Genomic DNA, 20,345 nt, shown 5'->3' with positions numbered 1-20,345 from the left:
GGTATATATAACCTCTGTGGAGGGAAATGGATGGCTCAATTTCTAAGACTAACTTCAAGATTCTGAGTCGGATACAGTAGAGTATATCCCCATTACGCTCTCATTAGATAGAGCCAAGGCCATTGTTGAATATTTTCCCACTTCACTGTTCACTCCTGGCCTTTTCCTACCCTCATCAAGTCCAAGAAGATCTATGTCGAGCAGGATTCTTCACCGGGGACCATCCTCCTTCTGCAGTGTTAATGAGACTGGAACCGTGGGCCCATTCGGTCACACAGACATTAAACCATTGTTAGGTACACAGTTAATTATCACTTGTTAACTCTGTATGAGACAGTTTGGGAACCTCCCAAGCCCGATGAGGTAGAAAAGTGGTGCACAAGCAGTGTCTGAACTCTGCTTTGGGTCCTTGGTGCCTGGGCTACCTCCGTCACAGCTGGTTGGGGTTGTACCCCAGTGTATAATCACTTCAATACCATTAGTCAGACAGGACCTGACAAAGCTAAACGTTTACCTTTGTTGGAAGCTGTGTGTGTGAGTCAGTGAGCTCATGCCATGCGTGTTGATTCGCAGGAGCATGTCTAAAATACATGACATGTTGGGATTGGCAGGAGTATGAAGGAGACATCAGATTAGCAAGGGGAACAGTAAGATGCTGTAGCTGGGTTTCAAAACTCTCTGACTTTCGAGAGCTGAATTATTGCCCCAGGCAGCGCTTCCGGCAACAGAAAGTTCAAGAGGCGGGGAGTTGAAGTCAGAAGGTGGGGAACCGTGCAAAAAAGCTGTCCTGTGGCTTCACACTCCAATGCACCAGTTGTGGATGGGGATCTGACATGGGCCCCAGAGGGAAGGCCTGCAGCCCAGAGTGAGTGAGGGTAACTTGGGATAAGACTCCCCTGAGCTACAACATCAAACCTCTAGCACTCCTCAGAGGACTGGCTCTCTCTGTTCACTATTATCCAGACAATGCCCAGTCTTAACACCCTCTTCAGTCTCCAGATGCCCCCAGGGCTCTGCTGGTTACCATGCAGTCAGGGAGGAGAAGTGTGGGTGTTGTAGTACCTTTGAAATGACTGGAGATTGAGATGTGCTGTGAGATACAGGTCCCTGCCTTTTTTGAAAAGTGGTAATCTATAGTGCAGATTCCACTTTCAACAGTATACTAGTGGGATGTTTTTATTTATAAGAGAATACCTTTTATGTTGAGAACAAAGTCTTTTTAGGGTGGGTTTGACTTAAGAGCAACACCTTCTTCTAGCAAAATTGTGACATTTGGCTCTTTCACTGAATCCAGCTATTGCATAAAATGTTTTCTCCTTCACTGAAAAGCAGTAGTTTGATAAACAGTTTTTTGAAGATCACCCTGGAACTGGTAGGATAAGCACGCATCTCTCAGGTGAAAAATGCAAAAATAAAGGGGAGCATTTCCATTGATCTATTTCACGTCTGATTAATACTGATGCATTCTGGGGCTATTTGCCCACAGAGTCTCTGGCAAACCTGTACCCTCTCGTTTACATCACTGCCTAAATGCTGTACCCACAGAATACAGCACAGCTGTGCACTTAATGGCATTTGTTAATGTACTGTAAAGGACATAAAATATAAATGGCTTCGTTTTCTGCAAGCTCCCTCTTTTATATAATATGTTTTATATGTTGAATTCACATTTATTTATTTGAAGGCAGTTGTGATTTATGTCCTCGCAATAGCTGCGTTACATTGAAATGCTAATTCTGTTTTGATTGAGTGATTTTCCTGAAAATGGTGTCGTGTACAAGGTAGCAGCATGAAAGCACATCCAAACTGAGATGTGTTTGGTCCCATGTGGGCATGGAAATGCACTTCTGTAAAAACCCTTTTGAAGAAGACATCCAGGGAGTTGCCAACCCTGTCTGGTCCTCTCTGAGACAGAACTCTCTGCCATTGACAGGTCACCTCATCTCATTCTATAACCTTTAGCCCACATCACCTCCTCTGTAGCACAGAAATGCTAGACAATGTCCGGACATCCAGAGAAAGTCCATAATCTTGTCTTTTTTTCAGTAATAGGATATACTGTATGTAAAATTTTTCAAAAGGGCTTCCTAAATCTTAACCCACCTTCCCCCATTTTCAGTAAAACGTTAATACAATGCTGTCAGGGAAGGATTCAAAGAAAGACGAAGGAGGTCCAAATGAAATTATTTTTGCCTTATATACACTTATGGTGAAGTGTGCACTTGAGGGATAATGACTTTCTTTAACCATGTGTTATAGCGCCCAGGACTGAAATGTTTCTCTTTATTACGAACTCAATGGATTCCTTTTAGCGAAGGTGTGGTGTAATGCCGCTTTGACTCAGGATGCTATCTCATGTCAGCAGCTTCATACACATCTTCTGATAAAGCCTCTTCTCCCCCCTCATCCTGTAATAACAGCCCTGTCCCTGACAGGTTGATACCTGCAGTCTGCCTCTCATCTCCAGTCTCACAAAGGCTTTCCTCTCTAATGCTACAGATAGTGTTGGGAGATGGATGCTGAATGCTGCTCAAGTCAAAGAAGTACATTAGAGACACTTCCATCACTTGCATTCTTTATATGCTACATGTCTGACACCTCAACCCCCAGACTTGAGTTGAGATAAGAGAGCTCTAATGGATACACAAACAGACTCATGACGCTGTCATCAGGACAATGTAGTTGAACTCTGACCCAGAATCCTCTCGTTCTCTCTCTGTGTGTTTGTCTCTGCCATACGAGGGAAGTCTATTTCCTACTGGCAGGGGAAGAGTGAAGCGTTACAAATGCATCACGACTAGATTGGAGAGCAGTTGCACTTAGTGCTAGGCTGCTCTGACAGCACAAATGTGGCAACATACCGTCTTAAAGGATGACACCATGTAATGTGGTCAGTTTGGTGATGTCCAGTGACAGCTGGGAGATGGAACTCTGTACTTAACTTAATGCCACACAATGCCACGTATTGGGAGACAACAAAAGGGACTGCAGGCTGTTGTAACCTGGTGGTGGCTACACACACACACACACACACACACACACACACACACACACACACACACACACACACACACACACACACACACACACACACACACACATTATTTTTCACAATATCCAACTCCTAATCACAGCTTGTATGACAATAAATAAGCATGGGATCATTATGTCAGAGTTCATGGTGATGGTGGTGGGATGGCTGCTTGGTGATAATGGCTATGGCAGCGCCGTTGTCGTTGTTTTGATTTAACCTGGCAGTTTGGCTGTGGCGAGCAGCTCCTCCAAATCAAGGCTAAGTGGCGGATTCATCAGTATCCAGCTGACACAGAACACTCGCCTGGTGGTGACACGGTGGCGGGCACTGATTGGGACAAATACGTCTCCCTCTGGTGTCAGCTCTCATTCACCTATCTGAGCGTCGGCTGAAAGAAAGACAAATGTTTTGATTAGGGGCCTCTCTCAATGTCACGGCGGCCAGCGGATAAAAATGAGACGAGGTCCGCGCTAAGGGAGCAGCAGAGATAGGGGAAGAAGAGGAAAATGGATGTATCCACTGTCTGGAGGGCATTAAATGGGCTTTTTATGAGCGAGAGAAAGCATCAACAGTGCAAGCATCTATTTTAATGAGTCCCGTTTCCCATTGCCAGAGGATCATTTTTAACCTTTGCTTGGTAATACCATTTCCAATAACATGATATTCGGAAAACTATAAACAATAACATAAGCCACGTTACTGCTGCCTTCATGATAAAACATGATTTTTTTAGACTGCATGGCCTTGTATTGATCAATCGTCGTGTCATAGATTATTTGATTCTCCTCTGGTTGTGTGAGGGAAAGGCCATCTATGGGGAGAGATTCTTCCTGAGTAGACAATTAGGAGCCTTGGTGACAACAGTGATGTAATCACCATCATGGCCTTCACTATAGTACACCTGGCTCTGGCTGGGAGCATAAGTTTGAATGGTTTACCTTACGCCCACCCATGTCTCATCAACCCTCCTATCCATCTCATCTCCTTGCCATGTAACGAGCTGTCAGTTACTCCCGCTTAGCTTTCCAACTTCTGATGCCATCCATGAGGAGGATAGGCCAGGATTGGAATCCCATTTCTCTTGGAGCATGGGACCATTAGCAGTCTTATTTCATCAGCAAGATATGAGTTGTGGTGCTCTCTCTTGCTTTTTCCTCTCAGACAATAATTCATTATAGCAGACCCCTGTAGAGCCACCCAGGAACCTTTCAGAATTCCTCAGATGTGCTTTAATGGACCTGACCCCCTGGCTGATCACACACTGAACAGGAGATGTATTAACTTGAGCCATCTCCAACCGGCTTTGTTCCTAAAAAGAGTAAAAAATGTATTTTGACTTGTAAAGTTGCTCTATGATTTTTTACCTCCCCCCTATTCTTTCTCCCTCCTTCCTGGCTGGCGGCCTTGGGCTGTGTTTTAGAGTCTTTTGTACTTCCAGCAGGAGAATCTATCGAAGAAATCAAAGTCGCTGAGGATACATTTCTCTCTCTCTCCTACACCCTCCACTCTTGTTCAATCAGCCAAACACTAGGCAGACTGAACCCAGCATCTGATATAGAACACTTTTTCTCCCACAGAGAAATTAATGCACTTTTTTTATGTTGGGTTTGAGAGAAAAACCTTGAAGAATATGACACATCAACAGCATACTGTAGAAAACGTTCAACAACTTGAGCTGCATTTGTGCTTCTGTGTTGCACTTCTCAAACAATACTCAATTGGGGCAAAATGAGAATGGTGTCAATCAATTACATTTGGCAAGGCCAACTTACTTTTTAATTGTCATTGGGACAAACCAGGCCCAACTGTGAAGCATCAGAAAATACAGCAATACTTTATTCCCATTGTTGTTTTGTACTCTCCTGCAAAGGAGAGACAAATTGTAGAACAATACAACAAGTCGACAAGGGAGAGACCCATTATGGGACAACTTAGTATGTTGAGCACTGCTAGCATTATAAAGCTGAACTAAATAGCCATCATCAACGCTTACATTTAATTGCTGACACCATTTATCACACAAACTCCCTATTTCCCAGTACACCTTTTCCTGTCTACTATAACAATTAAATACAGCTGAACAAATTAGTGTCCTTCTCCAGTTTAAGTGTTTGGGGATTAGCACCCCTTACGTAAGCTCGCTGACTTTGTCATCTCTATATTTCTCAGTAATAAGATTCACAAAACACTTTTCAGGGTGAATACATTTTCTAAACAAACTCCCTGTAGACAAGGTGTTGCGTGTGCTCCAAGATACATTTAATAGAAAAAGAACGCCTTCCACAGAAGAATACGTGATGCTGATAATATTTCTTTCTCTTTACAATCCTGGGGTTGACAGCTTTAGTAGGCTGATCAAATATCACTGCATATAGTTCAGAACTTGACATATTGTTAACTTGGTTAGGTTTTCTCTATTTATTAGACCCTGAATGTGAATTGTACACATTTCCTAACCTTTCATGACACAGCAGTTATGCCTTTGGGCTTATTTCAAAACACTTCATCTATCTATTGATTTAATTTTTGTCAAAAAGGAGATAATCGCTCAATGCCTTGAACGCAATATGCCTTGAAAGCCTTATCTTTCATCTCGTCAACCCACAAAATATGAGCTATGGCTTGACAAAGGGCTGTGTGGCTCTCCACCTGTTGTGACACAGCATGTAATGGAAAATTGGACTCTCCCTCTAAATGTATGATGTGTCCATTGAAGGAAGGCCCTCTCTATAGCACATCCATCAAGTAACTCAACCGAGGCTGGCCAAAGATCTCATCTCTCAATAATGAATCTGATCAATCCCAATAAAAGCACATTGTGACTGGACCTTTCAAGGTCCATCTCTAGCAAAAACGTATTCCCTTTATAAAGCATAAAGAGTTTCACTACACAACTATTCCAAGAAAATGTTTGGTCTTAATGTCTCAGCTACAACCCCATTGTGATATCTCCTTGAAGCCTTGCCATTACACATTGCACTGTGTGATGGAGAGGCCTGAAGAGCCCGGGAGGAAGTTCATAGAGAGAGAACCTAATTGCAATGCTGGGGAAACAGAAGGGACCCTTCTATTTCAATCAGACACATCTGAACTTCACACTCCTTCTTCCCATTTTTCATTAGCATCTCTTTTATGTTTTTACTTGTCATTATGAAAAACTCAAAGCTTCTAAAAAAAATAAGTATAGTTTGCAAAGATAGCCTCTGGGTTTTCAATCAATACACGCCCTGAGAGACTGCTGTGTTACATTGCATTCTATGTTAAGTGAACTGTTATGTCTGTTCAACTGGAGTTACCTTGGAAACAAGCCCATGGTACTCTCTTTTTCCATGACAGTAATCACAATTGCTGGTCAGATTAGTCCCATTGTTTACAGCAAAAAGCCCTAATAAAATATGATAGGCCAACTTTATATTTATCTCTACTACATTTGAACACTTAAAAACTCAAAAGGCTGTCTGGCTAGCCTTTTCCATTAGCCCTCTTTCCCGTCTATTATAAAAATGTGGAAACAGAATTAACTTAGGACAGAACATGACTTAAGAACCCATTCTGTAACTTTTGAAGGCTTAAAGCTCTTTTGACTTGATTTTATGCCAACTGAAAGAAAGATGCAGGCCAGAAAGATTTAATAAAGGTTTCTGGCACTGGATACTCGAATGTCTGTTTTCCGTAGAAACAATATTTTTTCTTTCTGCCCCTGTGGCTGATGATAGAGAGTTTGTCTATGAGGCTGTCTCTCGTTTGGAAGCAATCCGTCTTGATTGTGCCTCAGCAACTGTTCTGTTCCACTAACGAGCAGCGCGAGAGCGGGCATAAATACACAGGCTTCCCGCGGCTGCGGTGTTTATCTTTCCTGCTCCATGTATTTACAGTCTCAGAGACAAATCTTCATAAGAACAGCAGCCATCACATTGCAGAGAGGGCCTGGTGGATATGTCGGCGTATTTGTTTTAGCAGTGGCCGGGTGAGGAAAATGGGTTCGTACATTCTGAGGGAAGATAAAGACATCAATGCAATGCCTCATCTAATGGATTCCACAGCCACTTTATGAAATGTTCATTATTGCTAACTATTGTTACAGTGGGGGAAAAAAGTATTTGATCCCCTACTGATTTTGTACGTTTGCCCACTTACAAAGAAATGATCAGTCTATAATTTTAATGGTAGGTTTATTGAACAGTGAGAGACAGAATAACAACAAAAAAATCCAGAAAAACGCATGTCAAAAATGTTATAAAATGATTTGCATTTTAATGAGGGAAATAAGTATTTGACCCCTCTGCAAAACATGACTTAGTACTTGGTGGCAAAACCCTTGTTGGCAATCACAGAGGTCAGACGTTTCTTGTAGTTGGCCACCAGGTTTGCACACATCTCAGGAGGGATTTTGTCCCACTCCTCTTTGCAGATCTTCTCCAAGTCATTAAGGTTTCGAGGCTGACGTTTGGCAACTCGAACCTTCAGCTCCCTCCACAGATTTTCCATGGCTAGGCCACTCCAGGACCTTAATGTGCTTCTTCTTGAGCCACTCCTTTGTTGCCTTGACCGTGTGTTTTGGGTCATTGTCATGCTGGAATACCCATCCACAACCCATTTTCAATGCCCTGGCTGAGGGAAGGATGTTCTCACCCAAGATTTGACGATACATGGCCACGTCCATCGTCCCTTTGATGCGGTGAAGTTGTCCTGTCCCCTTAGCAGAAAAACACCCCCAAAGCATAATGTTTCCACCTCCATGTTTGATGGTGGAGATGGTGTTCTTGGGGTCATTGGCAGCATTCCTCCTCCTCCAAACACGGCGAGTTGAGTTGATGCCAAAGAGCTCAATTTTGGTCTCATCTGACCACAACACTTTCACCCAGTTGTCCTCATAATAACATTGAGATGTTCATTGGCAAACTTCAGACGGGCATGTATATGTATTCTTGAGCAGGGGGACCGTGCGGGCACTGCAGGATTTCAGTCCTTCACGGCATAGTGTGTTACCAATTGTTTTCTTGGTGACTATGGTCCCAGCTGCCTTGAGATCATTGACAAGATCCTCCCGTGTAGTTCTGGGTTGATTCCTCACCGTTCTCATGATCATTGCAACCCCACGAGGTGAGATCTTACATGGAGCCCCATGCCGAGGGATATTAACAGTTATTTTGTGTTTCTTCCATTTGCGATTAATCGCACCAAATGTTGTCACCTTCTCAACAAGCTGCTTGGCGATGGTCTTGTAGCCCATTCCAGCCTTGTGTAGGTCTACAATCTTGTCCCTGACATCCTTGGAGAGCTCTTTGGTCTTGGTCATGGTGGAGAGTTTGGAATCTGAGATTAGTGTGCTCCTAATCTCAGCTCGTTCCCTGTATAAAAGACACCTGGGAGCCACAAATCTTTCTGATTGAGAGGGGGTCAAATACTTATTTCCCTCATTAAAATGCAAATCAATTTATAACATTTTTGACATGTGTTTTTCTGGATTTGTTTTTGTTATTCTGTCTCTCACTGTTCAAATAAACCTACCATTAAAGTTATAGATTGATCCTTTCTTTATCAGTGGGCAAACTTACAAAATCAGCAGGGGATCAAATACTTTTTTCCCCCACTGTATAACTTTGCAAGCTGTGGCTGAGGGATTCAGTTTTGTCCACATTGATGAAGTATCCAGAAAAGCCAATACATGATGTAATGTGCAGCTCATACAATTCATCTAATTATTCAAGCAGGAGAGAAGAGAAAAACCTTGAGGCTAGTCTGAACCTAGTTTGAATCTATAAAAAAATAGTTTTGGCCCATCATCACTAATACATAGAATTGTAGCTTTGTCATGAATATGCGGATTCGTTCCTGGTTGCCGCAAAAAAAAATGTTCCATGATGATTAGCCTAATTTCTTATGGACTGTCTTTGAAATTGCTTGTTCTATATCAAATGTAATTTTCAGTAACTGGGATGAAGACAAAAGCAATTTGAATGAATTAGATTTTCTGAACAGCTCACTTACAGCCTTCCGGTGCATAGGCTTCAGGTGTAATACCAGTTAATTTACATCTGCATATCAAAAGTGAGTTATTCTTGGCTGGCAAGCTAACCATTTGTCAATCTCCAGGCCCTTTCATTTGAAGTGTCTGTTAGTCAGTCTGCTTCAGACATTCTGTGCTCAAAGAATCCCTCTGAAGAGATCCAGAATATTTCAGAAGAGAAAAAAATTAAGAATAGCAAAGTGTCTTATCTTGCTTTCAAGCAAACATCATTTAAAGGCTATTATCTACTACGAGAGCTTGGACAATAAGGTTCTATCTGCTAAAAGATGATTCTGACATAATTTACTTTTAAGTTCCAAACCCTCATTGGTTTGAATGGTGTAAGCAATGTTTTTCTTGTGTTCTTTTGAACTTAACAACATGCATTGGGATATTTAGAGTACTATGTACTGTAGGTAGAGAACATCGAACAGAACAAGGCTATGTCAATAACAAAATGGCAACAAAAATGACGATAGAGCCAAGCTCATATTACGATACTTGTGTGTACATCTGTGTGTGTGGGAATGCAATGAAATATCAAGGTGACCAAACATCTGTAAAGTGACCTTATAATTGGCATATTAAGCTCTATTAAGAAGTAAATTAATGATAAATAATTGAAATTTAATATAGGACTGACTGACGTGGTGACCCGCAATCTACTCAGAACTATTTTCCTATGTCATTAATTATTATAATATCATAATAGATACGATTATAATGACCATTGATTTGAAGTTGACCTTCAGATCATGATAACATGTAATCAGGTCCCAGTATGATGTCATAAAGCTAAGTATATCATAGCAAAGGAATCCATTATGTCACAGGATCCAACGAAAGTGGCGCCCCTCCTCGGTCGGGCGGCGCTCGGCGGTCGTTGTCGCCGGCCTATTAGCTGCCACCGATCGTTGTTTCTGTGTCTTTTAGTTTTGTCTGTCTGTTCCGCACCTGTTTTGTGTATGTCATTAGTGGGGGCTTATTTAATGTGTGTTTTCAGTTGGGATTTTGTGCGGGATTGTTTATTGTCCACGTTGTGTTACCGACAGTTTTGTCGAGGGATTTACCGGGCTGCGCTCCTTGCCTTTTTGTGCCTTGGAATTATATTTTGTGTTTTATGGGCGCAGTTAAAAATACGTGAACTTTGTATAGCGCCCTGTGCTTTTCGGCGTTTGTGTGAGTCAGGTTTATTAAAAGACACTCACCTCCAGCACCTCTGTCTCCTGCATTTGATTCCGCCTATCCGCCAGTCCAAATCAGACGTGACAGAATCCCGCACCAAAACTTATGGAGTCAGCAGGAGCAGAAGCGCCATCCATGGCTGAGCAGGTCTCCCAACATGCCGGCCTCCTCCACCGCCTAGGCTCGGCCATGGATCAGGTGTTGGCCCGGTTGGAGAGATGGGAGAGAGGTGCCTCCCCAGCCGGACCAGCTCCGGTCCCTCACCCTGCGCCCCTACCCACATCCACTGAAGCGGGTGCCAGCGGGATCCGGATTTCACCTCCCAGGGAGTTCGATGGGACGGCCGCTGGGTGCAAGGGGTTCCTCCTCCAACTGGAACTGTACCTGGCGACCGTCCGCCCCCCTCCCTCCGACGAAGAGAGGGTGAGCGTCCTCGTCTCGTGTCTCACGGGTCGAGCCCTGGAATGGGCCAATGCGGTCTGGGATGGTCCAGACTCGGCCCGGGGTGACTACCCTGAGTTCACCCGCCGCTTCCTGGCGGTTTTCGATCATCCCCCGGAGGGCAGGGCGGCGGGTGAGCTACTATTCCATTTGAGACAGGAGACGAGGACCGCTCAGGATTTCGCGTTGGAATTCCGCACTCTCGCCGCTGGATCGGGGTGGAACGAGCGGGCCCTGATAGACCACTATAGTTGCAGCCTTCGCGAGGACGTCCGCCGGGAGCTGGCATGTAGGGACAACACCTCCACTCTGGACCAACTGGTGGATTTGTCCATTAGATTGGACAACCTGCTGGCTGCCCGGGGACGTTCCAGTCGGGGCCTGTTCATTCCGCCTCCCAGTCCTCCCGCTCCACAGCCCATGGAGATAGGGGGGGCTGCATCGAGGAGGACCGGAGGGGGGGGTCTCTCCTGCACCCGATGTGGACGCAGAGGACACACTGTGGACCGGTGCTGGAGAGGTCCCTCCGGGAGTTCGGAGGGCAGGCAGAGCACTGCTTCGACCCCCAGGTGAGTCCGCACCAGCCACACCCAGAGCCCCCTGTCGACCACTTGTACACCTCCGTCTGTTTTCCTAATTTTTCCCCTCACTTCCAGTATAAGGCGCTAGTCGATTCAGGTGCAGCTGGGAGTTTTATGGACCATGGGTTAGCTAAGAGGTTAGGGATTCCCCGGGTTCAGCCTGTTCATCATTGACTCCCCAGCGTTTCCAGTGGTACTGGGAATCCCCTGGCTAGCCACACACAACCCCCAGATTTCGTGGGGGCAGAGGGCTCTAACAGGGTGGTCGAGGGAGTGCTCAGGTAGGTGCCTAGGAGTTTCCATCGGTGCGACTACGGTGGAGAGTCCAGACCAAGTCTCCACCGTGCACATTCCCTCAGAGTATGCCAATTTGGCTATCGCTTTCAGTAAGACGAAGGCGACTCTATTACCACCCCATCGACGAGGGGATTGTGCGATAAACATCCAGGCTGACGCGGTTCTTCCTAGGAGTCACGTGTATCCTCTGTCTCAGGAGGAGACAGTGGCTATGGATACATACGTCGCTGAATCCTTGAGACAGGGATACATTCGGCCCTCTAAATCCCCCGTCTCCTCGAGCTTCTTTTTCGTGAAGAAGAAGGAGGGAGGTCTGCGCCCGTGCATTGACTATAGAGGTCTAAATGCTATCACAGTGGGTTTCAGTTACCCGCTACCTCTCATTGCTACGGCAGTGGAGTCATTTCACGGGGCGCGCTTCTTCACGAAATTGGATCTCAGGAGTGCGTATAACTTGGTGCGTATCTGAGATGGAGACGAGTGGAAAACCGCATCTAGTACCACATCGGGCCATTATGAGTACCTCGTCATGCCGTATGGGTTAAAGAATGCTCCCGCTGTCTTCCAATCCTTTGTGGACGAGGTCCTTAGGGACATGCTCGGGCAGGGTGTGGTGGTGTACATCGATGACATCCTGATCTGCTCCGCCACACGCGCCGAGCATGTGTCCCTGGTGCGTAAAGTGCTTGGGCGGCTGCTGGAGCATAACCTATACGTCAAAGCTGAGAAATGTGAGTTCTTCAAAAGAGCCGTCTCATTTCTAGGATATCGCATTTCCACCTCGGGGGTGGAGGTGGAGTGTGACCGCGTGATGGCTATGCGTAATTGGCCAACCCCAGCCACTGTGAAGGAGGTGCAGCGGTTCTTGGGGTTCGCTAATTATTATCGGAGGTTTATCCGGGGTTTTGGCCAGGTAGCAGCTCCCATTACCTCACTGATGAAGGGGGGGCCGGTGCGGCTACGATGGTCAGCAGAGGCGGACAGAGCCTTCCATCGTCTGAAGGTTCTGTTTACCAATGCACCTGTCCTGGCGCATCTGGACCCCTCTTTGTCATTCATAGTGGAGGTGGACGCGTCCGAGGCTGGGGTAGGAGCTGTGCTATCGCAGCGCTCGGGCGTTCCTCCGAAGCTACGCCCATGCGCGTTCTTCTCTAAGAAGCTGAGCCCGGCGGAGCGCAACTATGATGTGGGGGACCGGGAGCTGTTAGCCGTGGTCAGGGCTTTGACGGTGTGGAGACATTGGCAAGGTGGGCCATGTTTTTTACGAGGTTTAACTTCACTCTCTCGTACATTCCAGGTTCCCGGAAGCGGAAGGCTGACGCACTGTCGCGTCTCTACGACACCGAGGAGCGGACCATCGATCTTACTCCCATACTTCCCGCCTCCTGTCTGGTGGCACCGGTGGTATGGGAGGTGGATGCGGACATCGAGCGGGCGGGTCGGTCAGAACCCACTCCACCGCAGTGTCCCGTGGGCCTGAAATACGTTCCGCTTGGTGTTTGCGATCGCCTGATCCGATGGTCCCATACTCTACCCTCCTCGGGTCATCCTGCGGTGGAACGGACAGTGCGGGGCCTGAAGGGAAGGTACTGGTGGCCCACCTTGGCTGAGGATGTCCGGCGTTATGTCTCTTCCTGTTCAGTATGCACTCAGTGTAAGGCTCCTAGGCACCTACCTCGAGGGAAATTACAGCCCCTCCCCGTTCCACAGCGGCCCTGGACTCACCTCTCGGTGGATTTCCTTACGGATCTCCCGCCGTCTCAGGGGAACACGGCGATCCTGGTTGTTGTGGACAGGTTCTCTAAGTCCTGCCGTCTGCTCCCTTTGCCCGGTCTTCCTACGGCCCTGCAGACCGCGGAGGCCCTGTTCACCCACGTCTTCCGGCACTATGGGGTGCCCGAGGACATCATATCTGATCGGGGTCCCCAGTTTACGTCCAGGGTATGGAAATCGTTTATGGAGAGGCTGGGGGTCTCGGTCAACCTGACCTCGGGGTTCCACCACGAGAGTAATGGGCAGGTAGAGCGCATTAACCAGGATGTGGGCAGGTTCCTGCGGTCGTATTGCCAGGACCGGCCAGGGGAGTGGGCGCAGTTCGTGCCATGGGCCGAGATGGCCCAGAACTCTCAGCGCCACTCCTCCACTAACCTGTCACCCTTCCAGGTGGTGCTGGGGTATCAGCCGGTCCTGGTGCCATGGCAACAGAGCCAGACAGAGGCTCCTGCGGTGGAGGCATGGGTCAAGCGCTCTCAGGAGACCTGGAACGCGGTCCAGGAATGTTTAAGGAGGGCGAGCGAACGACACAACCCGGGGGATAGAGTCTGGCTCTTGACCCGGAACCTGCCTCTCCGCCTGCCCTGCCGGAAGCTGGGTCCGCGGTTTGTGGGGCCGTTTAAAGTCCTGAGGAGGATAAACGAGGTGTGTTACAGGTTGCAACTTCCTTCGTATTACCGCATTAACCCCTCGTTTCATGTGTCTCTCCTCAGGCCGGTGGTAGCTGGTCCGCTGCAGGACAGTGAGGTGCTGGAGGCCCCCCCGGCCCCCCTGGACATCGGGGGGAGCCCGGCGTACACAGTCCGAGCCATCCTGGACTCCCGACATCGGGTAGGGGGCCTGCAGTACGTCGTGGACTGGGAGGGGTACGGTCCGGAGGAGAGGTGCTGGGTTCCGGCGGCGGACGTTCTGGACCCCTCTATGCTGCTGGACTTCCACCGTTGCCGACCGGATCGGCCGGTGCCTCGCCCTCTGGGCCGTCCCCAAGGCCGGCGTCGGTGCGCGGCTCCAGGGGTACTGTCACAGGATCCAATGAAAGTGGCGCCCCTCCTCGGTCGGGCGGCGCTCGGCGGTCGTCGTCGCCGGCCTATTAGCTGCCACCGATCGTTGTTTCTGTGTCTTTTAGTTTTGTCTGTCTGTTCCGCACCTGTTTTGTGTATGTCATTAGTGGGGGTTTATTTAATGTGTGTTTTCAGTTGGGATTTTGTGCGGGATTGTTTATTGTCCACGTTGTGTTACCGACAGTTTTGTCGAGGGATTTACCGGGCTGCGCTCCTTGCCTTTTTGTGCCTTGGAATTATATTTTGTGTTTTATGGGCGCAGTTAAAAATACGTGAACTTTGTATAGCGCCCTGTGCTTTTCGGCGTTTGTGTGAGTCAGGTTTATTAAAAGACACTCACCTCCAGCACCTCTGTCTCCTGCATTTGATTCCGCCTATCCGCCAGTCCAAATCAGACGTGACACATTAAATCTCTAACTCATCCATTTTAGTCTTTTGTGGGGTACCAGGGAATGTCATACAGTATGTTAGCTGTCTCAAAAGGGGATGACTATGGAGTGATTTCAGTGCCAACAGTGCTCCATAGAAGACCCTTATTTTTCTTTCTGATTGGTTGTTAGCACAATAGAGATAGATGAGGTGTGGGGCCTCAGCCGTTGCCTCACCTTGCTGTAGTTAATGTTAGTCAAACGCTTCATGCATCACATCCTCATAATTGTCCAGCCTCACCTCACATCCTGTCAGCCACTTAGTCCCCACGGTCCAGTCTAGAAGTAATGGTAGAAACAGAAGAGATTGATAAGTATTGCAGGGAGTCAGTATAGCGATGCAACTAGCTAGCTTGTTCTCATACCTAATGAAAGAAACTCAGGAAAATGCCATGACTTTGAGTATTATGCACTGTGGCTTTCTGCTTTATGCCCTACTAATTAATTGATGCACCTCACAGCACGGTTCTGTGAGGTAGTCGAATTAGTGATTGCGCTCCAGATAATTAAATGCGTCAATCATGGCCCCGGCACTGTCAGTCGGAGAGGGAGTGGTGGAGTGGTTAGTGTGTGACTGATCAGCGTGTGGCGATGAAGGGCAAGAGCAAGTGTCTCTGTCTCCAGGAGGAAGGACGACTGGCGGCGAGATGGAGGGGGATGCATTGTACATTTCTGCTGTCAATCACAATGTGGCATTTTACTTGAATAAGTTGGAGGCAAGGCCAAATGATCGGAGTTTGAGTTGGAACAAAGCCATTTGAGGAGAAATTACAAAGAATTGAGAGTGCGGTGTAGTCTAGTATGGCTTCAAAGATCATGTACTGATGTACGACGTTTATAACTCCCTCAGCAGAGACAGATGTAGTACAGACATTGTTTACAGCTGAGAATCACATTCAATTAATTCATTTAGTATTCTTGTTATCCTATTCCCATAAAACCCATAAGTGAATACCTTGAATTACATGAATCAAAAATCCTGACTTGATGCTACTGTGGGGACTCTTGAACCGAAAACTTCCTGCAGGGAAAGCAAGACTGCATTTGGGCTCCCGAGTGGCGCAGCGGTCTAAGGCACTGCATCTCAGTGCAAGAGGCGTCACTACAGTCCCATCACATCCGTCTGTGATTGGGAGTCCCATAGGGTGGCGCACAATTGGCCCAGAGTTGTCCGGGTTTGGCCAGGGTAGGCCGTCAAGAATTTGTTCTTAACTGACTTGCCTAGTTAAATAAAGTGTCAGTGCTGTCTGCCCTTCTGCAAGAAGTGCTTTAAATCCCGGATTTTTTACATTTGGTCCAGTGTAAAATGAACCTTCATCCACTGACCTCCCTAACTTGCTGCTCCACATTCTCTGGTGTCTTTCTTTTTTGTGGAATCTACACATCTCACATATGGATACACAGTTTTAAGATGTGCCTTGTTGGGAATTGAGTGAGGAGAATTAGGGAGCCAAAGCGATATATTGGGAGATAAGCTGGAAGGATGAGCTGTAGATAAACATTTGGCTATGGAGATATAGGCAGAGAGGTGGGGGCTCAGATTGATCCAGCCATCAGGTTGGGCCCAATAGGCAGAATTCAATTAGAGACAGATGGGCTTAGATACAGTAATCCATATTGCTTGGGTTTGTGTTTACTTTGGTCCTCAGGCTTGGATTAGTGGAGAACTGCTGGAGTCCTTTTACACATTATTATGTTCTCAAATAACTCACATCGCCTCGGCACAGGTAAATTTAAAGCCTGTCGCTGCGCTTAGATAATTTTCCTATCTGTCTTCAGTGGGGCACTTTTCATCTTTGGGCAGGAGAAAATGGAACTGTGGGGGCCCACTAGCTGAGTGGATGGTGAATCTAACGTGACTGAGGTTGCCTTGGATGTTGAAAAGGAAAACACAATAATGATGGGATTTATTCATTCATTTCACACTCTCATTAGAGGTCGCTGGGCTCGGCAGACAGTCCCCATGGTAAACAGGCACATGATTAGGAGACGGAGCTACCGCCCCCAGCAAATGAATACACCGACACAGCATGCCCAGTGGGTGGGAGAGGAGGTATAGGGAGGGATGTTAGGAGGGGCAGGTGACGGCATATCCATGCCAATATAGCCGTCAGGGAAGCCATACCATGCGCTCGGCCAAAGTTGTCACAAAACTACCTTGCAAACACCTTCCCTATTGTACATTCCACCCTCTCTCCAGCTCTCTCAGGCCTGAGGAAATGTGAAGACCAGGGGGATAATAGTCCCTGCTTATGATCCGTAGCTGAGCTCCAGGCAACGCGGACGGCATGACAGGCGTTGGGCGGCCGCCGCTATGATTAGTAATCTCAAGTGGACTGGATGTGCGGCTCTAATGGTAATTTCTAGGTCTGATTGGCAGACAGCGGTGAGATTGGGGGCCGCAGCGAGGCCGTTAGCGCTGGGTGAAGTGTGTGGAGTGTGTGGAAACGCAGTCACCATCCAACTGTAAACAAATGATCTGAAGTGAAATGAAAACATTAGGTGAAGGCAATGTACTCATACAGGCATTATGTGGCCCTGCTCAGCGCCTCTAACAGCCTGCTTCCTCCAGAACCCTCAGCCCTTCATTCTCAATCAAAGGTCTGCCGCCTTTAATTCATCAATTGACCCATAGAGTTCAATCAAAAGGCGTTGTGTGAATGAGCAGTGATTTGTGTTAGGTAAATCGGGAGAGATGCAGCTGCAAGTTTACTCAGGGGTTGAGCAGAGGTCGGGAGGCCCATGGGTCAATGGTGAGAGGTATTCATGTTCTGTATGGCCCTACTTGAAAAACAACAAAGGATAGACCCCATTTATTCTATTACTGTGGACAGAGCCGAGCCAAGGTATCATGTAGTGGCACTCTGATATCTCCATCTGAGAGAAGCATACCTCCCATTCACAGAATAATGGAGACTTAACTGGTCAGTGCTTTTTATATAATTATTTTGTGAAAACAGGTGAGAGGTTTTAGCTTGAGGAGCTGTTGCTAGGTGGGGAAGCCTCCCTACCTCCCTCCCTCAGGTTGTCCTCAGTGATAGTCACCTGGTGTCTACACTATCTCTACAAATGCCACCACATTCCTACAAACATACACACACACACACCTGACCCCTCTAATCAGGGCCCATTTATCTCAGCACATTGCTCTGTCTAGACATTTCATGAGGCTCATTCTCATCTTCCTCCATTAGCAGAAGTTAATAAAGCATTATTAAGAGGGATCTCTGCTCTCTTCTGTCTCCACCAGCACTTGAGCCTCACTGAAATCAGCATTCTCTCCGGCTACCAGCACCTCCAAAACCCCACAGAATTTTTTAATTCACTGTGTATTTGTTATTATAAAATCAGCTGGGTTTTTCTTGCTACACTTTAGTTTTTTTTGTCTCTCACTCCTCGTTTTTGATCATCTGGTGTTATCGACCTACCATTCTTCTGCATGGGGAGAGGAGGAGGAGAGGAGAGGAGGAGAGGAATCTGTTGTCTCCACTCCACTGCACGTCATGCTCGGCTGCCCCTGCAGCTGGCCCAGGGAGTAAGAGGAGGAGGTAAATGAGGGGGCTCTGCTACAGCCGCCCTGCTGTCCACCGGAGCGGAAAGCTGGCAGATGCGACAGAGCCTTGTACGACGCACAGGGCTGTGACTTCACCGACACTGCTGAAGGACCTCCAGTCTTAAATGGGCTTATTCTGCTCCCCCCTCCCTTCCCCATCCACCCATCTTCCCTAACCCCCACCCCTACCCTGTTCTCTGTGCTCCTCTGGTGACCTACATATGTGGACTGCCGTAGATAGCCTTTTTACACGAATGAAGCAGATCTCCATTTTGCTGGTCAAGTGGCCACACCAGGTGGCCTTTGTTTTTCTCTGTGGGTGGGCACCTCTTCATCTCCCAGCTTCTCTCTCCCCCTCTCTCTCTACCACCGACTTCTGCAGCCCTCCTATGTCTATAAGGGTCTATGAGAGGCTGTACTCTTGAGAAACCTATGTGCTATCGCATTTATGTCTGTGGAGAATGGCTCTTTCATCAACTAAGGGGGTGGTTTATGAATACTGGGGGGTTAACAATAGCTTTGGCACTGTTTGATCTAGTCTCTATTCACCTAGTGAACCTGGAATTTGTGCATAATGTGTGTAGTGTGCATATTTCCTTTTTGCAGATTTTAGAATATTAACTTGAAAATCTGTTGCCAATTGGATGGAAACCAAGCTACTGTCTTGAAACAGAGTATCTCCAGAAGGGAATATTTAGGTTAGCATGTTTTTTTGGCAGGAGTTTTTTTTGGCATTGTATTATTTTCATTACCGTTTTAATTAGATGTTAGTAGTAATTAAAATAATCATTCTAGGCTGTGAATAATAATAATTACTGGTGAGTTGAAGACCTGATGCAGGAGGAAGGGAGGCTGTGACAACCTCTGAGAAAATCATCCTAATCTGTCTAATTTGTTACAATGACGGGAAGGATTTTGATGGGGTGGGGAGAAGGGATTTGAACAGCGGGTTAGAAGATGGAGAAGGTATGGGGGTATTAGTGCTGTCAAGGCGGAGACGCCTCCGACATTAAATCAATTACAGCACAGGTTGAAGTGGTTGATAATAGCAATCCTGACTGGGAGGATAGAGAGCGGAAAAGAAGCTCATTTTCTTGCATTCTCTTCTTCTCTCACATGCCAAGAGATTTCGCAAGCTGCCGTCTCTCCTACCATGTGTCTGAGCACTGACTGGTTCACTGCGTGCAGCCAAGATATACCCCTCCTAGGGGAGACAGAACAAGGCTGTCTGGGTAGTATACCCAAGGCCAACACAACAATAACGTCACAGGAAAACATGCCAGAGAGGCCCGTCATGTTCCCGAAGATGAATAGCCCAGTATACTGTATGCTTACAGATTCCTAGCTCATTTTTTCAGATGTTGATTTAATAATGAGGGTGCGTGCACGAGATGCGGCATACAGTGGGGAGAATTTGTATAAATCAATATGGAGACTTGTGTTTACCTTTTAACAAGCTATCACTCATGTTTCATCAGTCACAGGACTAAATATGACTGATGTGTTTAATAATGTAATACTTACACTGATGTAAAGACATTGTGTTTGTATTTCTATCATCTATTATTGTCCCTCTCTCTGCTTTGTGCTAATGTTGTAAAAACAAAGCTAATCTGTTTTTTCTCTGTAATTACTATCAGAAAATAGGAAAACAAAAACCCAAAGCATGAAAGAACAGGATTATTGTAAGCAATTCCAATATGTTGTGTGGATAGAGGTGCATTAAAGACAGCAACATAATTTACTATGTTTGCTGTTATTGCTATTATTGCAATCCGTTACCTTTCCTCTCCTATATGCTACTTTTATTCCCCTTGGACATATTGCAACAGAATTATCAGGCGGGGAAGCACATATCTCTTCATTATTTTCTTTGTTTGTGTGTGGATTGGGTTTTTTGTGTGTACATAAGAGGGAAAGCCAAGGCCATCCTAAGCTTTGCACAACAATTTCACTTGAAAGTTTAAAAAAATAAGAAAACG

At 46.6% G+C, this 20,345-nt stretch overlaps 1 protein-coding gene across 4 annotated transcripts in view; it reads left to right on the top strand.

The window, feature by feature from the left end:
* LOC106581099 (kin of IRRE-like protein 3) overlaps positions 1 to 20,345 on the top strand; it is a 311,742-nt gene that overhangs the window by 131,985 nt on the left and 159,412 nt on the right. The gene's annotated exons all lie outside the window — the stretch shown is intronic.

The sequence above is a fragment of the Salmo salar genome, chromosome ssa20, assembly GCF_905237065.1.
Source record: "Salmo salar chromosome ssa20, Ssal_v3.1, whole genome shotgun sequence".
In the NCBI taxonomy this organism is placed as follows: domain Eukaryota; kingdom Metazoa; phylum Chordata; class Actinopteri; order Salmoniformes; family Salmonidae; genus Salmo; species Salmo salar.
The sequence above is the reverse complement of the archived record's forward strand: the minus strand, read 5'-3'. Positions and strand labels throughout refer to the sequence as shown.